Source organism: Dermacentor variabilis, unplaced genomic scaffold (genome assembly GCF_050947875.1).
Source record: "Dermacentor variabilis isolate Ectoservices unplaced genomic scaffold, ASM5094787v1 scaffold_17, whole genome shotgun sequence".
Taxonomy (NCBI): domain Eukaryota; kingdom Metazoa; phylum Arthropoda; class Arachnida; order Ixodida; family Ixodidae; genus Dermacentor; species Dermacentor variabilis.
Genome location: NW_027460335.1, coordinates 10373135 through 10396591, shown reverse-complemented (window position 1 = coordinate 10396591; position 23457 = coordinate 10373135). Strand labels below are relative to the sequence as shown.

At 44.7% G+C, this 23457-nt stretch overlaps 1 pseudogene; it reads right to left on the bottom strand.

The window, feature by feature from the left end:
• The window catches only part of LOC142568188 (uncharacterized), a 48914-nt pseudogene extending 38178 nt beyond the window's left edge, over positions 1 to 10736 (bottom strand).
• Between the last annotated feature and the right edge of the window lie 12721 nt (positions 10737 to 23457).

Sequence of the window (23457 nt, the reverse complement as noted above, 5' to 3'; positions counted from 1 at the left end):
GCTTACCAAGCCTTGCCTTAGATATCACCCCTAGAAACAAGTTAATAAAGTGAAACAGAAGTATTGCCCCAGCATGGCTTTGCACTGCCGGTCATGTGGGTGCAGGTCGAAGCCTGAGAAGTCGCTCTTCTCAAGAGGCACACAGATCAGCGTACACAAGATAATCGAGGCCTTCGCGATTGTCGTGCACAGCCTATCCGTGTCAGCCCGGAAATCTTTAAAACGTATGACAAGGAGATCGCCGTATCTACATCACCAAGCTTTCTCTTCTCTCTACCCCCCTCGTCCCCAGCGCGTGGTTTAAATCTGTGGGTAATAGTACCATCATTTCTTTGGCCTGCGTGCGTTTTGCTTTTTTCAAAGTTTTTCGCCTCCTATGTCTTTCGCCACAGTGAAAAAACTGTGTCGCCTATCCCCTTGATTGTTCCGCTTAATTGCGCTGTTCCTCGTAATATGTCGCCAATCACACAGTAGGTGATCAGGCTCAGCATCGCGTCTGCGAAAGCCAATAAAACAGCAACGTCTCCTACTGAGTTCATTGCGTACTTCACAAGAAAAATTGTAGCCGTTCATAAGATATGCGGTGAGTGCCATCACACTTCCCTGCGTGAAGCATTGTCTACTTTTGATGCTCATCGCCTGATATGTTTGAAATAGACAAAATTATTTTCATATAAGATCATTCCAAAGAACAATTCCTCCACAGCTAGAACAGCTGCGCAGTAGCCTGACAATGGACTGCTGAGATAAAGCACACGGAAGAGCAGCATATCTAAAAGTACAGGACCGGAGGGCTTTGTGTAACCAAACTAACACGCGTACTGGCCAGCTCTTTAAACTGAAATTTGTCTTACAGATACTCGATGGAGGCCTTTAATAAAGCGTGCATATAGTTTACACCAAGCAATAGCAAAAGAAAGACAAGCTGAAAGTTGACGATAGTTATTGTGCGAATCTGCGGGCAGTCCTTTACGAGCGCAAGACGCAGTGTTTGTCTCGCGCACTCTGTATTGCGTTTTCATCCAGATTCGCAAAGACATTTCGACACCAACACTGGAGTCTGCTATATGATCGTGTTTATTGCCTCTTTTGAGTTGAGCTCAGCATCAAAGAACGATGCGTCCACAGCTGGAACAGCTGCGCCGTAGTCTGACAATAGAATACTGATAAAAACACGCGCAAGAGCAGCATATCTCAAGGTGAAGGACAGCAGGACTTTAAGTAAACAAAATAACACGTGTAATGACCCGCTCTTTAAACTGAAATTGGTCATAGAGATACTCGAAGGAGGCCATGAATAAAGCGTGCATATAGTTTACATCGAGCAGTAGCAAATAAAAGACGCGCTAAAAGTTGACGATTGTTATTGTGCGAATCTGCGGGCAATGCTTCACGAGCACAAGAGCCAGTGTTTATGTCATGCACTCTGTATTGCACTTCCGTGCAGATTCGGAAAGAAATTTCGACGCCAACACTGGTATCTGCTATATGAGCGTAATTATTGCCTTGTTGAGCTCAGCACCAAAGAACGATTCGTGCACAGCTGGAACAGCTGCGCCGTAGTGTGACAATAGAATACTGAGAAAAACACGCGCAAGAGCAGCATATCTCAAGGTGAAGGACAGCAGGAGTTTAAGTAAACAAAATAACACGTGTAATGACCCGCTCTTTAAACTGAAATTGGTCATAGAGATACTCGAAGGAGGCCTTGAATAAAGCGTGCATATAGTTTACATCGAGCAGTAGCAAATAAAAGACGCGCTGAAAGTTGACGATTGTTATTGTGCGAATCTGCGGGCAATGCTTCACGAGCACAAGAGCCAGTGTCTATGTCATGCACTCTGTATTGCACTTCAGTGCAGATTCGGAAAGAAATTTCGACACCAACACTGGTGTCTGCTATATGAGCGTAATTATTGCCTTTTTTGTGTTGAGCTCAGCACGAAAGAACGATTCGTCCACAGCTGGAACAGCTGCGCCGTAGTCTGACAATGGAATACTGAGAAAAACACGCGCAAGAGCAGCATATCTCAAGGTGAAGGACAGTAGGAGTTTAAGTAAACAAAATAACACATGTAATGACCCGCTCTTTAAAATGAAATTTGCCTTGCAGATACGCGAAGGAGGCCTTCAATAAAGCGAGCATATAGTTTACAGCGAGCAATAGCAGAAGAAAAACGCACTGAAAGTTTGCAATAGTTAGTGTGCGAATCTGCAGGCAATGCTTCATGAGCGCAAGACCCAGTGTTTGTGTCATGCGCTCTGTATTGCAATTTTGTCCATCTTCGCAAAGAAATTTCGACACCAACACTGGCTTATGATATATCATCGTGATTATTGCTTCTTTTGTGTTGAGTTCAGGGCCAAAGAACGATTCGTCGGCAGCTGGAACTGCTGCGCAGTAGTCTGACAATAGAATAGAGAGAAAAACACGCGGAAGAGCAGCAAATCTAAAGGTGAAGGACAGGAGGACTTCATTAAACAAAGTAACACGCCTTCTGACCCTCTCTTTAAACTTAAATTTTTCTTACAGATAGTCGAAGGAGGCCTTCAATAAAGCGCGCATATAATTTACACCGAGAAATAGCAAAAGAAAGACGCGCTGAAAGTTGATGATAGTTAATGTGCGAATATGCGGGCAATGTTTCACGAGTACAATACCCAGTGCTTATGTCATGTTCTCTGGATTGCACTTTGGCCCAGCCTCGCAAAGAAATTTCGATAGCAACACTGGCGTCCGCTATCTCGTCGTGATGATTGCCTTCTATGTGATGAGTTCCGCACGTTTTTAATGTTTCTTCACAATACGGTGTTAGAGCATGGAAATCATTACAGCCTTGAAGCTGTGGCCATCGGCAAGTCCTGTACTACGCTCAATGCGTCCCAATTTTCACTTGCCAGGTCACGAGGCATTACCGAACAAAACCCTCCTGAATACAAGAATCACTAATATATACGCGACAGGCGGCGGCAATGTGCTGCTCTGGTATTCTTCCTATTCACCTCTCCGTTGATTTGAAGGGCTGAACACCGACATGTATCACAGGCTGTATAGCATTGCGTCGCCATAGCCAGTAGTCTCATTTGAATCATATATCATAGTTTTCAATGTGCACATGTTTGCCTATTTATGAGTACTAATCTGTTTTTAGTGTATGAAGCACCGCGTTGTCGTCGTTATTTCTCCAGAAAAATCTGGGCTGTCCAAATTACCAGGCAAGCACCTTTCCACAAGAACGACTCATGTCCTAGTTGTCGTTGCTGCTGCTACTGGCAGTGAGACCTTCTGAATGCGACAGTAACAGCTAATGTCACACTAAAATAGCCGCAGCGCCTTCTTGAGTCTGCGTACTCAGCGAGAAACCTCGCCCAAATATCGCCCATCCTACTGAGCTACGGAGCTGAAGAGCAAATATCGAGCGCGATTTTGCTCCTCTCAGATTGACGAACGCTACCAAAGTGAACCAATTCAATGCAGCCTGGGTTCGCGACTTTGGGCACTCGAAATATATAGCGCGTCGACAGAGCTCTCTAGTGTACGGGGAAAAGACCAGACGAAAATAGCCCAAGGGAGGTTCATCAACTACTTCTCATTTGGCTCGAAGTACATATATGTAACACTGTCGATGTTGAATGAAATTTAAATCTACACAAAAATATATACATATGCATAATAATTAAAACACGCAAATTGAAATCCGAGCGTCAAATACGCGGGAGTACTACGTGAGACGTCTACGTAGCGATGCCTCAAGGACAAACGATATGTATCATGATTGCTATAAACCACGTCTCGCGCAGCTGTGATAGCAAAGTGTGCTCCATTTGTTGCGGAAGACACCCAGTCCTTTGTGTGTGAGTGCACTGTCAAGAAACCAAAGCACACATACAGCAAGAAAAAGAGGGAAGTATCGAAAGACGCTCCATCGAGGTTATAACTTAGCACCAGGCATTGTAGCACAACGTAAATAAAGATGGCAAAAATATGTAACCTGAACATATTTTAATCTGAAACCAGCATGAACGGAAATGACAAAGGCTAATGCAGAACCAGCAACCTGACTCGGTAGTTTGGATTATGCGCTCCTTGCAATTATTCATTTTCTAACTTTCGCTTCGCTTGTCACTACTTCTACATTTAAAATGTAGTGGGCATTACATACGCCCAATCGCCGTGAATCCTGGTAGCGTGCTGTTCGTAGTACGGTAAGGAGTGCTGGAAATTGGGGGCTGCTCATTTAATAGCCGCTAATAATTTGACATGAAGCACGGGATACAAGTTTAGCGTGTTCTTTTTTTTGCATTTGTCAAGGGTACGAAATTTGCATAGAGCCTATGTGGATAAGCGTGCCGTCACGGACGCCTTCTTGTTGCAGAGGCAAACGCATTAAGCCTGTCCAGTAGCACATTCACTGAAATTTTTGTTTCATTGCGTCCTTCTCGCTATAGATTTACTTTACGAGTGCTTAGCAAAACGTTATTATGTCGTGTTTCTTTCAATTTTGGAACTGAAATTGCTAAATTGTGGACCAAGGGCAAAACATATTGAACCGCGTCACGACAATCCACTGTGACATTAATATGGCCGTCCGTTATTGAAACCTATTCCAGTCTTCGTGAGTAACGTTAGGAGTTATTGATTCGTGTTTTGAACGTCGGGACTGTGGGATTTTTTATGAGGAGCTTTGAAAGAATTGTATTGCTACTTTGAAGACCTGACAGCAGGTGTTTCTGTAGTATATTCGCAGTAATTTATTCCACCTTTTAATCCCATTATACAGGGTGTCTCTATTAGGTACCTTAGAAGCTTTTATAAGTTGGCTTATTTATTTTGTATCTTTTGGGAATTCACAGAAGCGTGGGAGTTGTTACACAGATCCTTTCGGAGCGGTTTCCCTTCGTGAGGGAGCTCTTAAGGATACCTTTGGAAAATTATTTTTGCTTCCTGTGTAAGTGCTAAGTGTAAATCTGGGTGCAATTGTTTCCTATATTTTGGGAGCCTTGCGTAATGGAGCTCTTATGTATAGTTTGGCGATTTCACATTTTGCTTTATATATGAATATATAGGCGAAAGCCTGGGAGGTACTTTGGCAGCTTTAGGGAGCTATGTTTCTTGGGAGCTATCTTTCATTAATAGGAATTTCAGGGAGGCCATTTAAGCTCCTGTTCAAAACTGTTATAAAGATCTCCGGGAGATTATTATGCTCCTTTTTGGAATTTTATGATGTTGAAGGGAGCTTTACTTTGTCTTGGTGTATGTGTTTATTATAATGGCTCCTTCAAGGAGATCCGATATGTTTGACAAAACAATAAGATGTCTGGAAATTTGTTGTAGCTTTACGATCAAATGTGCCAGTACGACAGTAGAACCAACAATTGTTGGCATAATGAAAGAGACCTAACCCAATAAACTGGTTATGAGCATGTAAATAAGCACGACGGAAAATTCAAGCTTTTCGCAAGCTTCAGTAGAACTGGAAATCCATAGTTCCCACCAAGACCAAAACTGAAGAGCTGAACACAGCACCAGGAGCTATTGGGAAGTCCTTGGATCTATTTGAACAGGCCACACTTGTTTTTGCAAGCCATAGATAATATTACAGAGAATGGTACAAAGTAGGCCCGGTAGCACCGATCACTCGAAGGAAAATAAATGTAGTGAAAGTCACTTTTAGTACTTACGAAATTTTTAATTATTATTATATCATGATCATCAGCCTATCTTATGTTCACTGCAGGACGAAGGCCTCTCCCTGCGAGCTCCAATTACCCCTGTCCTGTGCCAAGAAATTCCAAGTAGCGCCTGCGAACTTATTATTTCATCACCCCGTCTAATCTTCTGCCCTCCTCGAATCCGCCTCCCTTGATTGATATATAAGTAAAACTTACTACCACATGTCACGCTGTCATATAACATGCAGCTACAAAGAAAAAAGAACCCATGGTCGCACACCGAACTCAACCAATTTCTTTAGCACTGTGCAGTACCTACAAGACAAACTACTCAACTAGATAACATGGCTTGTTCAAGACAAGATGGGCATAATGCGACAACTGTAGTCAAGCAGGTGATGTCTCAGGCTGAAGAGGACTATTCTTTGCCAGGGAAAAAAATTCAACCATATAGAACTCCAGCTGATATTTACAATACATACGTCGATTTCACTACGTAGGTGCTTGTTGTGATACCCCCTAACCCATTTCGTCATCCAAGATAGTGTATAAAGTGTGGCACCTTTGCAGTGGCACACACCTATTGGCGCATGCACAAGTTCGTGTAAAAGAGATCCATTGAAGAGCTACATATACCCAGTGGCCCCAGGGGGACATTACTAGTGGCCTCAATGGTGCATACCTATTGTGGCCTCAGGGACACATACCACATTTCCACACATGCGAGGAGAGCTATTGCTTAAAAATTTATTGTCTAAGAACGTACCTCGCGGTATATAACCGACGCAGACAAAAACACCGAGACACTTAGCAATCTGAGCAGTTAGCGATCTGAGCAGTTTAAGGAAACCTCTATTTATTCCACATACATCACTATCCCCAATAAAACTCCCTGTTGAGCATAGGAACTTACCTCACTCTGCTTCACGCACGCGATCCTCCTCCTAGATGTCGATGGAGAAGAGAAAAGTGAACTATATAAATGCTGCCAAGGCAAAGAGTTCTTGGCCTAGCAAAGACAACCCCCTTGTAAAAATTTCTCTTCCTTACACATCACTTGTCCGACTACTGCTGATCACCTTCAGCTGAATATTGCATATCACACAAAGCAGAACCTCAACTATCATGTTGCTTTTATACTGAAACATAGACATTTCTACTTGATGTCAAAGGAAATATGTCAAAGGAAGCCTTAACAATACCCACAAGTGTAAAATTCCCACAAAGGCACAGGGGTCCACACTTTTTAGCAGGGCTCTACGAATAGGGCATCATTATCAAAAATTTCTCGGAATAAAGCAATAACACTTTCGCGGCCGGGGGTGCGGCATGGAGCAAAGCAATCATTTCAAAAAGAAGGCATTTTGTATCTTCTCCCGCCACATTGAACACGAAAATCCAGGTGGCAGGCTGATGGTGTGCAAGCTGTGGTGGCCTTGAATAAGAAAGGAATCCACACGAAAATTATTGGCTCGTTGAGATCGCAGTCCTTGATAGGTAAAATCCTGGAAACTAAGTAAATCAACTATATAGTATCCTATTTGCGAACGAGTAACATATAAATGCTGAAGTGTAGCATAACAAATGATTTGACAGTGCTTGGCCATTGAATGCCACAAGGCCAAGTGTATTTTCGGCACCTTATGTTTTCAGATAAGCGATAGCCAATTTCTACCATTGCAGACTGCACACACAAAATATTTTGAAAACTTCATGTCGTGTCAGCATCATTATTATGTTGTGATCTGAGGTTTGATCATAGCATTCCGAAAGCTATCAAATTTTAATGAATGGCTACAGATATTTCCAGAATGTTTTGTTAAGTATTATGGACCCTTAATATTTGTCATCTGAAAAAGCTGCTTTTGACTAGAATGACATTACGAATATTAGAACAATCCTGGTAAGTATTTTAATCCATCTAGGGTGGTTCGTAGGTACCAGCAAAGAAGACTTAAGAACCATGGTATTCTTTTGAAGAGCCTATCAGTAAAGCAATCTATGGCTGCAGTAAATAAAAGATTCTGAATTTTCCAATCAATTCTTTATATCTGCAGAACATATTTTATTAACCCATTAGAGACCGGTTTCTTTTTTTTTTGCTATCTTGAAATAAATCTAATATATTACCTTAGCTTTATACTAATAATTCACATGCAAGAATTTATTGCTCTTGCCTAATTAGTTTTTGAGATATAGCCCGTGACCATATGGTCACACTGGGCCCTTACGCTACAGCAAAATACGCGAAGTTAAAAACATTTATTTCAAGCCATGAAACATCACAAAAAAACATACATAGCGAATAGTCGAGCACTTATTTAGTGTGATATGGTTTAAATCATGGAATACACATGCTGACGTCATACTTTGTGCATTGTGTGCGCACCGCGCTGTTACAATTATCTCATGCACACCTCCACCTCTTGCCATTAGGTATAGGTGCAACAAAGTGGGCCACTTGATCATACCGTGTACCATTTTGGACATCACCAGTCTTTGGGATTCTGCGTGGACCAGGTCCTCTAGGCTTATTGTCCCTTCGCATCAGGTAGCTTTGTGCAATTTGCCTGCGGAATTCCACCTGCGTGACGTTGAAACCTGCGCTACGAATTAGCGCCCGAGCGTTACTGATAGATTACAAAGTCAAGAGAAAATCGGCCATCCACACTTTTTGCCACAGATTCAATCCTATACGCGCCTACATTTGCATCCATCTGGTCCGTACCTCCTATAAAACTTGTACTGAGCAGCAGTGTTTGGACGGGCCGCCTTGATTCGCTTCTTCTCAACACGAGAGTACGTGTCTGCAGATGACATTGGCTCTATGCGGTGAATGGTGCTGACGATCTTTACTACAAAATTGTATATCGAGCGGACAGCAATTATCCCATTCGTCGCTCAGCACGGTATCTTCGTACCCGCGAGGTTGGCGCTTGATGAATTCTGGTCAAGCGTTTGGGCACTCTTTGGGAACGCAGTTCTGCTTCACTGTGCCCGTGCCTTCGTAGCCCTGTGCCTTGAGATGCCTGAGTAGCTGCATGCTTGTGAATAAATTATCAAAATAGAAAAAGAAGGGAAGGTCGTGCGTCTCTGCTGCGAGTTCTTCCACCATTTGAAGAAGTGGCGCCGCTGCTTTTGCGAATTACTTTTCATATTTTTCAGATGTTCCGGGATCCCCTGCTTGTATTGATACACTTTGAAGTTTACAATGTATCTGTTCTTGGCATTTAGGCACCATGCTTTATACCCGAAGTGGATAGGCTTTCCGCGTTTCAGCGCCGGCTCATAGCTGCCACCTGCTTAGATTGCCAATGAGCCAACATGAGTCTTCATCGGCCGAGTCTTCATCCGAATAGGTGCTAGCCTCTGGCAGCTCGATATAAATCACTAACACGTGGTCATCTTCGTCTACGACTAGCTTCGCTATTTCTTCCAACATCAACCTATTCAGACAATAAAATAAGGAATAACCACTGCGAGAACGCGCCAGCAGACGTGCAAGAGATGAGAATGCAGTTAAAAAAATAAAAAGTTTGGTAGCCTAAAGGCCCAGCGTGACCATATGGCAACGCGCAAGATAACACGTTCGTTCATGGATAAATAAAACATTAATCTTTCACAAATGTTCATCGAAGGTCACATATTAAAAGAGCAATACGGAGGTAAGGATATCTGACTACTGCTTAAACAATTAGTAAAAAAAAACACACAATTACTCCTTGGAGTGATGCATGGCAACGCTACTCACAGAGCAGCACTTATTCCCGCCTTTGCGAGGGGCTCCCACAATACGACTGACAGCTGCTGCCACGTGGTATCCATAAAGGGAACTCTAATCTTCCAAACGGCACGTAAAAGGCGATTTTGGTGCCATTTTGTTAATCCTAATTGAAATTAACTGTGCAGACTAACGTGACCATATGGTCACGCTGGTCTTTAATGGGTTAAGCAACTGGATGCGTAGCAATGCTGACAATACAAGGAAAGTATGACCCCACATTACAAAAACTTTAAAAGTGAATGTTCTCTTGATAATAAATGTAATATTTTGTTTTGTACGGGACCAAATTACGCAACACCACCAGCAATATTTTGCATATCTTCGGAGTGCACGGACAGTTTACCGACGTAACAATAATCAATCCAGATGAACACCATAGCAACACATGGGGCTTTCTTAACATTGGATTAAACACCAATCACATGAGCATTCGGACATCTCAATAACACATTACTCTTTGCCTCTTTGCTTGTGCCAATTTAACAAATAATGAGATGTGCTGAATTGTTTTGGACCATTTAAGCAATGGCCATGAAACGAGTATTATGGTTAACTTGTTGCCTGTAAAGGTGCTATATCCGGTAAGCTAATAGTTCTGTCCTTCCACTGAAAGTTCCAGGTTTACATCACGCTTCTGAAAATTTCAGGACAAAGTGTTACAGGAGCTGTTTGGAACCCATCAATGTTAGGAAAGTATATGATATGCAACATTACCATTTGCATGAGAATGTTCAGGGATCTCTGAAAGGCGTAGCTAAGTGCTGTGCCATACTCACTGACATAGCAGGCAGTTAGATAAACGATGGCACAAAGAAATATGCGAAGCGAAAGCTTGGTTCAGCATGGTTATGCCTTCGTTTCACTTGTTTAACCTTTGATTTAGCTGTACTTATTATACTTAAGTGTGCAATCATCTTTAAGACAGGTATAACGGCTGTGCCTATGTTAGTGGTTAGACATGACTGTGATTAACCTTGGGTAGACACGCATCGTTCGACGGTGCAACGCCTGTTGTGCCACAGGGAAAGCGGAAATGCTCGATATGAGAAGAGACAACGTGAGCATGCGCAGCGTTGAAGCACAAACGGACAGGGTGCGAACGCGGTCACTGTATTGATCTACAGGGTGCGACACCTGTTGCATTCCGGGCCCTCTCCAGCGAAACAGCTCGCAGGACGATATCTCCGTGGTGGTCAGAGGCCGCTTGCCGACGACGGCTCACAGCCTCCCGCTCCTGCGCAACGCTCACAGAAGACGGCCCGGCCTCGCTTTCATCCATGGCCAAGATCGCACTGACTAGGAGAGCGCGACGCTTCTCCGAGCGAGGCACGCGCGAGTCACGAAGCCAGGCGGTGACCCAGCTGAGGAGAGCACATGCGCCAAGACGGCAGTGGTGGTGGAGCTCGGCGCGGTGAGTCACGTGATGCGTTGCCAAGGCTACGGTGCAGCTGCGGTCAAATGAAGATTAAATTGCTGGCGACGGCGAAATTCGGGCTCGACGCGGTCAGTAAAGCTTTCGCTTTAAAAGCGGCATTTAGATTAAACGAGGGCAAGTATTCTGCTTCCCTTCATTACTGCAAAACTCAACAGTTACGGAAGGGCTTCTCACTGAAAAAATGTTGAGCAATATGTTCACTGCTTAGACACCCATAGCCATCAGCACGCAACAAATTGTTATGCTCAAATTGGTTTGTGCTCTTCAAACACAGATATCTGTCAAGTAAATGTAAGAGCACAGTGAAATTCCGCAACTGCTTCTGAAAAAATGCCTACGTGGTGCGGGAAACAAAAAAAGACAGGAATGTGAATGAAGGTAAGGCCAAACTGCCCCAAAGATTCATTTTAGCATTGTATGTAAGGTCTCATGAAACCTGATTAAACCAGTAAAATAAAACAACGAAGAGAATGTGTGCTGAACAGCAACTGACCTCACTACAGAGTTATTACACGCGTAAGAGCACCAGATTCGCCGCATAAATTCACAATGCATGACATATAACCCATGCTGTCCTCTATATCGTACTTTCACTTGTTCGAGTAATAATTTTTTGTTTGAAGATCCCTGCAGAAGTCACGTTGATGCAGTTAGTGGTTTCTTGTGTTGAACATGCCCAGTATTTATGCACTTTTCAGCGCCTTTTTGCCGTGTTTTGTCGCCTTTTTACAATAGTTTGTGATATGTTTACATGTGTTAACACCTACGACTGGTAACGATGTTCCTGCAGGCTGTCATTAGAGCAACTCCTGAGGCGGCTTCCACGAACAGTTAACAACGAACATAATAACTAATTTAAGAACGCGTTCTCAAATTTTTCGTAGACAACGCCTAGATCGCCCAAGAACATGTTGTTAAATTTTTTATTACTTTCGTTATTAAATGTTCGTGGAACCCGCTCCCGTTTTATCCAATATAACACTTGCTGCAGAAGGAGGTAGTTAACGCACTAAAATGTGACCTAATGACAGGCTGAAGAATAATTTTGATGGGTTAGGCTTTTATCAAGGTCTAAACATCTTGCGAAAAGTGACAGCACACAAATACTCGAATAAATGTAAGGCGCAAATGTACATTGGTCCAATACACCGATTTAGACTCAGTGCGTTATAAAGTTTTTTCGCTTCCGTTCTTAATTTTAAAAGCGATATGTCGTCACGACATTTCAACACACAGTGAATAGCCGCGTGGGCTTCTCAGTTTAAATCTGTTAGCCAGCTCAACTAACAAAAGCAGAAAGCCTGGCTTGGATTTGTTTGTCACAGTCAAAACCCTGAAAGTTGACTGGCCGCTACGAGGGATCACCTCTGACAAGGGGACTTGGCAGAAATTGGTTGCTTTGTTTTTACAGGATAAATTTGACCTGCTCACACTTGATAACCCCTTTTTTACTAGAAGTCTCTAATGATATCATTGCGCATATATCAAGTAATGACAAGGGCCTCAATGCCTGCTCTATTGACATCAAAGACCTGTACCACAATTTATGGGATGATACGCTGCTACAGTGGGTAGAGAATTGTATTGACAACTACGGCTCAGTCGCGTTCCAGAATGCCACTGCTGTTTCGGCAAGCAGCTTCCTTGAGCTGCTTGGATCATATTTAGTGTCAACGTTGGCCTCATTGAATGAACACATTTACATTAAAAAAACCGTGTGCTCATTGGTTCATGCATAGCACCAATTTTAGGCGACAGTTTTCTCGCTTATCATGATCGACTTCTTGCTAGCCGCATTAATTACGCAGTGGCTGTAAAAGATTTCCGTTTCGTGGACGACTCCTTGTTACTTTTTACGACTTAAGGTCAAGGCTTTGAGCCTGCTATTTTACCTGCACCTTGCCAATTCAACGAGTGTTTGTCGCCACTTGTCCTGACGCATGAACTACCAGTACATGGCTCCTTAAGGTTTTTAGATTTGCGACTTAGTAACATTAGAGATCACTTGTGCTGGATGCACGAGCCTAGAGCGAACAAGCCACTTTTGTCTTATCTGTCGGCCCATTACAAGCTGGTTCATATCGGCATTATAAATCTTTGCTTCACAAATGTCCTAAATAAGTCTTGCTTCCACTATTTAACACGCAATTTCCATGCGCAGGCCTCCTGCCTAACATATGCTGGGTACCCTGAGCTTTCGTTAGTTTCCGTAGCAGAAAAGTTATTCAAGAAAGTCAAACTGGGAGACAAAGCACCAGCTGACTGCGTTGCCAGAAACAGTGAGCCAGTCACGGGGCTCCCTTACTTGCACAGGAGATCGCACAACTTGACGAAGATAGGGAGTAAAGTAGATTTTGAAGTTCTATTTTCTGTCCGGGAAAAAATTATCAGCGCTTTGTAGGCGTGTGAATGCTCATGCCACACAACAAAATATTAGCACTACTAAGCATAGGAAGCGGTTTGGAGCATACATACTGGGTGTTTACATGATTCGCCTGACTTGCGGTAAGAAATAAGTTGACCAAACAGGCAGATGTTTGAACGAGCGATTGAAAGAGCATTTTTACCATGTTTACACCGCCGTGCAAGGTCGTTTTCGCATTCACTTCAGAGACTGTCATTACGACCCTGTATGTCAAAACTGCGTCGTAATCTTCAAACACAGAGAGCAGCCTACACGTGAAATCATAGGGGCTGACAAGATACAGCGGCTGGATGACCTCTGCATCATCGTGCCGTCTATTGCGTTCCCCAAAAACGAAATCAAGTATGTGGCTGTAATGCAATAGGGGTTCATGTGTGACGTATTGCAAAAGTTGTTTTTTCATACGTTTGGCTCATGTACATAGGTCTGGCGATTTCACAAATAAAGATCACTTAAAGTCAGCGCCTGTGTTGTGTACTTCCTTCAGTCCTCGTCTTTTGTCCTGTGCACACATGTCGATAATCTATCACCAACTCGCCCAATCTTCCACCTTATCAACAAAACATTACCACTTGGCTATGACACTCATTGTGCGAAAAGAAATCCTTAGACAAGTGAGACCCATCACTGGCACAAAAAGACTCATCGTGGTATGAATGCTTGTCTCCACGAATAAATCTGGCGAGGCACTTAAGTTTGCCTCCGTGTGGGATTCGTCATCATCGTCAGCCGCAGCCTACTTCTATGTCCACTGCAGGACGAAGTTCTCTCCCTGCGATCTCTAACCCCTGTCCTGCACCAACTGATTCCAACTCGCGCCTGAAAATTTCCTAATTTCTTCAGCCCACATAGTTTTCTGGCGCCCTCAGCAGCACATCATTTCTCTAATGGTGCACCAGTTATCCATCCTACCCTATATACGGCCTGCCCAGCTATATTTTTTTACCTTGGTACAACTTGCAAGGCAAACATGCCTTGCATTGTCGGCAATGTGCATGTAAGCCATGTAAGCCAGAGTGAAGAATTGCTTAGATAACCGGATAAATGCACCAGGGACATCTTAGAGGCTTTGGAAATTGACCCCTTAAATTTTTATGGCATCAGCATCACGTCTCTTAAGCTGTCCAAGAAAGAAATCCATTTTTTTTAAACTGCGCTGTAAGCAGAATGCACGAGCGGCGAGGTTTCCTTTTTTATTTTGCACTTTCTCCTTCTTTCCCGTTTCACCAAGGTGTGTTTTCTTTTGATGGTCTTGTTGTTACTGCCTTAGTGCTCTGTATAAAAGGCTCAGCGAGCTTGCACGTAGTTCTTAGTCAACGCACTGTGTATTTGCCTCCTCTGTATCCTGTTTTGAAATGCTGTTCTATTTGTGATAATATTTGTGATAAGCCCGTCAGTCACTCGATGAGAACACGCTTACGTATGCAGTAGTTATAGCCAATTCCCTTGACCACGTGAAATGGCAGCTGTGAGGAAGTTAGCACTTCCTGCTGGTCTGAAAATGTTTAATAAATACATGCATCTAATTCTCTTTGGAAGAAGAAGAAACTTTATAAATGAATGGTATGGCAGTTTTTGTTCTGGTGACCTCAAGTGGTCGCTCGAAGTCATTGGACTAGGGCGGCATCTTCGGCTTGCCGCACGGCCCTGAGCCGGTCTGCCGACTCGGAACTTGTGAGAGCCGCTTCTCAGCGGCGGCGACAACGACGGAGAAGGTCCCCGGTGGCTCTCGCAGCCGGGGCGGCATCAGATAGAAGCGAGCTCGAGGCTTCCGTTAATGTGGCAACGGCCGCGATTACGGACGCTTCGCCGAAAGAAAGTAGTTTCATTTCCATAGTTTGCGGCACATTCCCATTGCATGTGTCGCTGCGTTGCTCTCTGTCCGCAAGCTCTACAGGCATCTGTTGGATATAAACCCGGGTAGCAGTTATGTAAGGCGGAGGGGATAGGGTAGATGTGTGTCTGGAGCAAGCGAAAAGTTACGGCCCTCATTCATGTTTAATTTATCGTGCGGTGGCAGGAATGTGTCTTTCGAGTCTGTAGTGTTGGGTGAGGTCTCTGAACGTGGCCAGGCGATCGCCCCACGCCCATTGTGATTATTGTTGCTGCATTTCTGTTGTATTGTCCCGATCCGGCAGATCCGATGCCCCGCACTCGGGGGTGGAGGCGGCGGCCACATAATCTGCGACGGCTCGGCGTGTGAGACCTCGAGCCGTGGTGTGGGCCGCCACGTTGCCCGCGAGCGGGACATCGGTGTGTGGCGGAGTCAAGAGGATGAAGACCGTAGAATTTTGGGGTTGCGAGGGCGATGACGAGTCACCGTTGTCACAAATTTTGAGTATGAGGGCCGCCTCTCGCGAAACACTACCGCGCGCGAAGCCGTTGATTGCCGCCTGCGAGTCGCTGATCACGATCGCAGCATTCGGCACCGTGGCCAGTGCTAGGGCTATTGCGGCTTCTTCGGCCGCCTCCGTGTGTCCCGTGGTCACCGTGGCGCTCACGAGGCACCTACCCGTGCAGTCTACAACAGCGATCGCGTGTGCGCTTCTCCCTCCTCCATATCGCGCAGCGTCTATGTACACTGCCTCGTTGCTGTCGCCAAACTTCTGAAGGTTTCTTGCTCGTTTGTTGTGTCTTCAGGCGTGGTGCGTCGGGTGCATGTTCTTGGGAAGCGGCGGGATGATCACGCGGTTGCGGCCTAAGGCCGGAACCGCCGTCTGTTCTCCATGCTGACTGTGGTACGTGATGCCGAGTGACTCGAGGACGCATCGACCTGTCTTTGAATTCGATAATCGTTCCTGTTGCGCAACGTCGTGCGCCTGGATTAACTAAAGTGAGTCGTGAAGTACGAGCTCTAGAAAATTGTAGGTGCTCGAATTGAGTGGAACGGCGACCACCCTCTTGAAAGCCTTTCGTATCATGCATTCGACCTTATGCAAGAAAAGGTGAGGCGTGGAGACAGGACACAAGAAAAGTGGACAACATGAACGCCACGTTCGTGTTGACCACTTCTCTTCTCTTGCGTCCTGTCTGCACGCCTCACATTTTCTTGCATAATCCTTACCTTCTATTCTATACCTTGCATAATCCTTACCAACTAGCTCAGCTTCTGTCGTTCTAAGCTTCATTCGACCTTCTTTTTTTTCGCACCCTATTCACTTCAGGTAGGGGGCAACATACGTTATGCGCCTTATCGCGTACGCCTGCACGGGTCGCAAGAGTCGGATCGTGTCATCTACCGAACGGCGATGTCTTCGCATCGTCTCTCCGTCATGGCCATTTACCTGCAAGTGTAACCCCAGGATTCTAATTTTGTCTGCGTGGGATACGGGAGTACGATTTGCCAATATAATGCGTATTTTGGAGTATTCCCGTTTCTCATCGCGCAGGGTTTTACGACTTCTCCTTGTGGGTTTGTAGATGAAGAATTCGGACTTAGCAGCCGAGCAATCGAGGCCTGTTGCACGCAAGTCATTCTGGACCGCATCTACTCCTGCCTGTAGCGTTCGCTCGACGTGATCGTCACATCCTCCCCAGGGAATCCAGAGGATGATGTCATCCGCGAAGAGACTGTGATGCAATCTTTCTACTTCTGTTAATTTCTCGGGAAGCCCGAGTAGAATTAAATTAAGTAGTAATGGTGGTATGACGGATCCTTGCGGCGAGCCCGACGGACCCGTCTCAAATTCCGGCGATTCCGCGTCGCCAACGAAGATGCATGCGCGCCTGCCCGGGAGGAAATCTCTAACGTAATTATACGTTTTGGGCTAGTCCAAATGTTCTAGTTGTTTTTAAGATCGCTTCGTGTTTAACGTTGTCAAAGGGCTTTTTTTAATACATAGGCCGAGGTGCCTTAGTGGAGCTGGTAGTGTCGTCCACCATCTGGTGTTTAAGCTGAATCAATACGTCCTGTGTGGAGAGGTTGCGGCGGAATCCTAGCATGGTGTGCGGGAATGCGTCACGGTCTTCGAGAAAGTCGGTCACGCGGGTGAGAAGTGCGTGTTCCATGACTTTGCCGGTGCAAGACGTAAACGGAATCGGCCTTAGAATATGGAGCGTAACTTGCTTGCCTAGTTTTTTAATCATGATAAGGCGGGCCCGTTTCCACGCTTCGGGAAGGGAGCCGCCTCGCCAGCACTCGTTGACGTGGGTCGCGAGGCGGGAGATTGACTCGTCGTCTTCGTTAGGGAGAGTCTTGTTGGTAACCCGGTCCGGGCCGGGCGCCGATCGGGTGTTTAGTTCGAACAAGTCTATCCGAATTTCTGCTTCGCTAAATTCTGCGTCCAGTTTCTCATTTGCGACGCCGTCTTATTCGGCGTGTTGGATGTTTTCGGCCTTCTTAAGGTAATGGCCACGTATTGCGTCGAGGAAGTTATCGCATTTGAAATCTCTTGCTACTCTACGAGTCTTCTAGCCTTGGGCGGCCAGAGCCTCCTCCGGATCTAATATGTGTCGAAATAGGCGCCAAGCGCTCGGCCCAGTCATCTGCCTCTCGATGCTGTTGCACGTGTCTTCCCACTGTGCCCTGCACACCTGGAATGCGTGTTCTTCGATGTCTCTGTCTGATTGCGCTATTCGTTTGCGCACCGCCTTATTGTGTCTTTGACATTTCCATCTCTTTAGGCGGGCTCGCTTTGCTTCCCACATGTCTAGGAGCCTGCTGTCAATTACTTCGAGGTTCGCTTCGGGCGGAACGTCCCTCGTTGCCCCGTCTACGTCCCTTCTGAGCGCCTCCGTCCACTCGTCTGTGTCCGTAATTGGATCGTCGCCTCGCCCCGCGTCTTCTCGTTTCATATGGAAGGTGTCCCACATCACAAGTTTGAGTTTACGGCCTTGGCTTCCAGGTTTAGTTCCAAGACCACTCGGGCCCGTGTCTATCGTGACCTCGATCAGCGTGTGGTCACCCCCTAAATCTTCCTTCGTATTTTGCCAGTGTGCTTTATACAGAATTATTATTATTATTATTATTATTATTATTATTATTATTATTATTATTATTATTATTATTATTAATATTATTATTATTATTATTATATATAAATACTTATCTGTATCAATTATAACTTATAGCCAGAAATTTCACGTCCTCTTACCTTTGAAGTAAAACAACACCAGTAACATGAATGTAGGCATGGTTTCAGGGTCTCTCCTAAAAATCACAATCCCTTTTCTCTGTGCTAATATTTATTGCACCAAAAGGCAATAAGAGTACGTAAAGATTGTTCACGAGGCTGGGGAAAGGCCGTAGCAGAGGTCGCGGAAATACCGAAAACATCTGAAAAATATCTATCGCAGATGTCAGCTTTAAGTAATAATGTCACTGCGTCTTTTCAGCGGGGTGATATTAGGCTTCATTGAGTGAAATTAGGCTTTCCTTAATATGAAAAGAACGCGCACTTGATTAGTACTGGCTAACACGCGGAACCAGAAAATGACCACTGTGCACCATAAGCGAGCTAACTAGAATGCTTTGAACTCGTAAGGCTGCAATGGCACAACCGAGTAATATGCCAGCACTGCGAACTCAAAAAAGTAATTCTTGAAATAATAACTAGCAGCATAAATTACTATTAATAGTAATCTCAATCTCGTTTCACAGCAAAAGCAGATGTTTGTGTTAGGCCAGCTTGAAGTAGCTAGAGGGCTTATTTATTTATTTATTTATTTATTTATTTACTTATTTATTTATTTTATACATAATACAGACCAATGACGCACCCAAACAGGGTAGGAAAAAAGGCAAGGAGAATGTATAGCACTGTGGTGCGGTAAGCAGACGAGCAACACATACCTTTTATTTTTTATAGGGCATTCCTTGTAGACGTTTAGCGCATGCTTTATTCGGTTAGGTCTCGTTAGTGTTCCAGGAAAGTAGCTTTTACACGTGTCGGTTCTCGCGAAGAGCGGTGTTGCAGAATGTGACTTGACATGTCATGTTATTTTCATTGCTACTGGTAACAGCTACTCGTCGGAATCGACAGGCAGCTTGGTACTCAGGAGCAGGTCAAATAATTTATAGTTCTTCGATTTTGTGGCGTAAGTAGAATGGATCTAAAGCGTTTTTTAATTACGTGGGAGGGGAACCAGGCCATAATTACTTAGTGCAATTTAATCTGGCGGCTTCTCTCTATATTTGCTCAATAATGCAAATTCTGTCGACAGTGCGTGTCCCATAGGACGCATACGTATTCAAGCGTAGGCTTGATTATATAACCATAACTGATTAGGAATTCTATAGCATTAACGAGAGGGTGGCAGGTCTTGTTGTGAAACTTAACAAGAGGTACAACATGAAGATTGTTTATTGTTTATTGTTTATAGAACGTTTCTGAAAACATTCTATAAACATTTTTCTATAGAATTTGGTAGATAAGATGCCAATACGACCTTTATCGAGCGTTTCTGCAAACATTCTATAAACCTTTTTCTGTAGAATTCGGTACATAAGATGTCAATACGACCACTATAGAACAATAAGAGGGTGGATGTAGAGCCATTCTATAGACAGGCTGCATTAGAAGTTTTCACAACGTTCTATAAACATTGTTCTATAGAATGCTGTACGTATGATTACAATAAACCATCTATAGACCGCTTACAGAGGGTGAATGGAGATTCAGGCTATAGACAAGCCGCATTAAAAGCGTTAAAAGCTTTGTACAGACGTTACTTTATACAATGTACATATGATGACAATAAACCCTCTATAGAGCGCTTATAGAGGGTGAATGGAGAGTCAGTCTATAGAGAAGCCGCATTAGAATTGTTAAAAACTTTCTATATACATTGTTTTATAGAATTTAGTACATATGAGATGAATACACCCCTTACAGAGCATTTATAGAGGGCGAATGCAGAGCCATTCTATAGACAGGTCGCGTTAGAAGTTTTGAAGACATTCTATAAAAATTACTTTATAGAATTCAGTACATATGACGTCAATACACCCTCTATTGTACATCTATTGTGTGTGAAATGTCTTGTTTCTATAGACAGGTTTCGACAGACTTCTTATAGACATTCTATGCAGACATAGATCGCGAGTTCCTATCCATCGCTTTTGACTCCATAGGAACTCATTAGGAGTCCTAAATGAACTCTAAGTTCATTTTCATAAGGGTCGTGAGATACAAGTTCAGATGATCTGCTAAAAGTTATAAATTTCTCTGGACATTTTTGTGAATGGGTGATGCCAGTCAGTGGACTATTGTGACTAACATTGTGACTGTTGAATGGCATTTGCTGAACACGAACTCCAAACTTGTCACGCTGGCATACCAAATTAATTTAACTATGGAAAAGGCACAATCCTGCACAGGACGCGCCGATAATGACTCGAGAAAACATGCTATGATATTAACTATTCAAATGTAGAGCCCTTTATCTCGCATTAGTTACCGCTGAGCTTCCGCTTGCAACCTGTGCAAGAAGTTTCTTTATGTAATATAGTTCCAGAATTCAGCCACCTCATTTGCCATGACGCGTGGCAGCAGGTTTTCAAGGCTTCAATTCCTTCAATCATGAGGTCCTCGTGGGAGACGCTCATAGACAATTTGCACACCAACAGACCAAACGCAGAAATCACCCTGACAACAGCACTTCCCAGGATCGCAGACAAACACAGGTCACTTACTCAACAATCAGTGATGCTCTTAGCTCACACTCTAGGGACACGTAAGCTCAATGATTTCCTTATGGACATTGGAAACCGACAAAAAACGTTGATGTCATCCAACCCACTAAAATGCACCCGGACCCCGGCATTTGTTCGCCCGGGACGGACTACACCCCAATGTTTATGGTGGGAAAGTAATTGCTAACAACATCAACTACAAGATCAGGCACTCCTTGAAATCGACACAACCAACAACACCAGTAAAGCATGCGTCCCTGTTAGTTTCAACACAGGAACACACGCCTGAAATCTTCAACACCAGCTTGTACGCACGTTCCGCCAAAGCTAGAACCCAGGAAGCATCTACACAGACGCTGGACGCGGAACCAACACCACCACAACACCCGCCAATACGGAAGCCCTCAGCTACCCGCGAAGCCTTCGCGCAAAGACCTACGTACACTAATAAGCAGGAAGGAAGGAAGGAAGGAAGGAAGGAAGGAAGGAAGGAAGGAAGAAGGGAAAAACTTTATTGCTCTATTTACAGCTTTCAGTGGGTAACAGAGGTCTTCATATTTTACTGAAGTCTCCATCGTCTTGAGTGGTTGGCGGTCATATTCCAGAGCACCGCTGAGCCTGGCCACTTTGAGAGCGTATTGCCTCAATCATTTTTGGACTGTGAGCACGCCGCTGATGAGCAGGCCCTCACACTGTTTTGCATTGGTTTTTTTTGTCGAAAGAGAAGTTATTTCTGCACTTCCATGTGATGTGATATAGTGTTGGGATGGCTCCACACCATGGGCATGTGTCCCTGTATTGACTGGGAAACATTTTATGAAGGATGTGTATATTGGAGAATGTTCCTGTCTGCAACCTTCGCCAGCCGACTGTTTCGTGTTGTGTTAAAGGTTGGTGGGGTGGTGGACATATTATCCTTTTGCTTCTGTGATGGTTTAGTATTTTCGCGTATGTTGGTTCCACCGTCATAGTGGTATCCGGGTCCATTGACTGTCCCACTCGGTATGTGAGCTCGCGAACTAGACTGTCGGCCCTCTGTTTACTCTCTATTCCGGTGTGACCCGGCACCCACAATATCTTATGCAGTATCTTTTCGTTCGGAAGCCCTGCCTCTAGAGGATTCGCAGCGCCCCTTTGTTGATTCTACCTGCCATGTGATTTCTGCATGCTTCTTTGGAGTCTGTGAGTATTATCAAGAATCTGTTTCCACGGTAGCCCTCCGCCGCTGCTAGAGCCACAGCTGTTTCTTCCCCCTCTGTTACCGTGCAGCACCTTAGATTTGCGCTGCTTATCAGCTCTCCCATGTGATCCACGGTGACTGCTTCAACTCTATATTCTTTGGTGTTCTGGTCCCACGGGTATATGGCTGCATCCATGTATACCATATTGTTTTTAGTGGCCAAGTGTTTTTCTACGCATTCTGCTCGCGCCTGTCTTCTGGTCGCCTGCTGATTTGGGTCCATATTCCTCGGTAGGGGGCTAGCTTTCAATGTCTGGAGAAAATAATCTGCTATGTTAGCCATCCTATCCTTTATTGCTTCTATCTTTTTATAGCCTAATCTTTAAGAAGCGGCCTGCCGGTGGTTGACTGCTGGAGCCTCTACAGCTGCGCACCCAGTTGTGCCTCCTTGAGCTCTTCAAATGTGTTGTGGATACCTAGCTTGAGTTGCTTGTCGTTCGACGTGTTTCCGGGCAGATGCAACGCCGTCTTGTATGCTTTCCTGATGACACTCTCGGCTTGTTCTCTCTCTTGTTGCGTCATATTGTGGTACGGGAGTGAGTACGTGACCCTGCTGACCACCAGGCTCCTGACCAGCTTGATCGTGTCCCCCTCCTTCATGCCGCTCTGTCTTTGCGACACTCTCGTGCTCATCCTGCTGACTTGCTCCGTCGATTGCTTATGCAGGCACACCGTTTGCTGCTCTGAATGCACATGCCGAGGATGCGTATTACGTCCTTCTCTGGTATGACTTGACCTTCCAGATATACTTCTATCTTTTCCTTGGTTGTGTTCCTTCCAATACTCAGAATTTCTGGTTTCTCGGTTGAGCACGCGAGGCGTCTCTCCTTGACGAATTGTTTGACGCATGTTGCCGCCTTCGGAAGCTTTTCTTCTTTTCGGCCCAATGATCCCTGATTTAGCCAGACCGTGATGTCATCCGCATACATGGCGTGCTGGACGCCCTCGATCTCGTTATGTTTCTGGGCCAGCCCGATCATCGCGATGTTAAAGAGCATTGGCGAAATCACCGAGCTCTGCGGGGTACCCTTGCTAGGCGTGTCAAAGGTACAACTCCGCAAGTCTCCGAGTCCTACTGTCGCCATGTGCTTTGACAAGAATGCCCGCACGTAATCGTGGACTCTCTTGCCACAGTTGGTCTTGTTTAGCCCTTCCATGATGGCTCCGTGGCTCACATTGTCAAAAGCCCCTTTGAGGTCTAGGGCCATGATGATGTTTTCGCCTGCTTTGGGGATATTGTTAAGGATCTCTTCCTTTATTTGTAGCA